Below are 1,184 nucleotides of genomic sequence, written 5' to 3' on the forward strand. Positions count from 1 at the left end.
TAAACATTGTGATTGCTACAGTGAAACCCAATGTTTTGGGTTCTACTTTTGCAATCCTTATAATTATTAAAATAAATAATAAAAAAAAAGATTCTCTCTCATCTCTCCTCTCATATATATATATAATATAATTAAAAAAATAAATATTTTAATGATATAGGAAATGATTAAGGGAAGCTATTTGAGTATATTTTGGTATGGGAAAACAAAAAGTAATTTGGATCCTTAAATGTAGAGAAAATGACGAGGAAGCTGCTGGGAATGCTCCCCATGAACTTATGCACCTTTTGCAAACATCCCTACAATATTTAAAATATATCACTTTGGTGTATTGAACTTTAATTTCTTTCAACTTTCCTCATTCCGTCAGGATTTTCTGTTAAATCCTAACGGAAGGGGTGTGAAATTACTAAAATACCGTTATTCATTTTACTCATTTTTCAGTTTAATTTAACTGCAATATTTAATGGTAGAGGATATTTGGAATGAAACGAAAGTTCAATACACCAAAGTGATAGATTTTGAATATTGGGTGGGTGTTTGCAAAAGGCCCATAAGTTTATGGAGATAAGTGAAGTTTCCCATTTTTTTAAAGCACGTTGTATTTTTGTTATTCCTTTTTAATTATTTCATTTGAATATTATTTTTCAAAAAAATCTTTATTCGTTATTAAGATAAGAGAATTTTAGAGATTAAAAAATTGCTAAACCAGATACAACTCATTTTATTTTTCAATTAGCCAAAATAACATTTGGCTAGTGGAATGAGAGTGTTGTAACAAACGGTTGGGTTGGGTTAATTTATAGAATTTTCGAATCTTAGGATTCCTCCATTTTATTGCAATCAAGTAATTAATGGACATTCAGATGCCATGAGTATCTGAATTTTCTCAACTGCTTTTTGTTGGAAATGTGAATCTCTTTGTAAAGGGATGGGTATCCATATTTCTCTTACCTTGGGAAATTTTTTTTTTTCTCTAAATAAAAAAATAAAAATAAAAAGCTTTTAATCTTGAAAATGTCCTTTAGTTTCATTTAAGGCACGCTCTCGCAAGTCTTTGTCTCCACATAAACAATATCTGTGAATACATTAATAATTGAAAATTGTAATTCAAATGTATTTAACTCATTTATTCCAAGTTTTATATATATATATATATATATATATATATATATATATATATA

The sequence above is a fragment of the Corylus avellana genome, chromosome ca3 (assembly GCF_901000735.1).
Source record: "Corylus avellana chromosome ca3, CavTom2PMs-1.0".
Taxonomy (NCBI): Eukaryota; Viridiplantae; Streptophyta; class Magnoliopsida; order Fagales; family Betulaceae; genus Corylus; species Corylus avellana.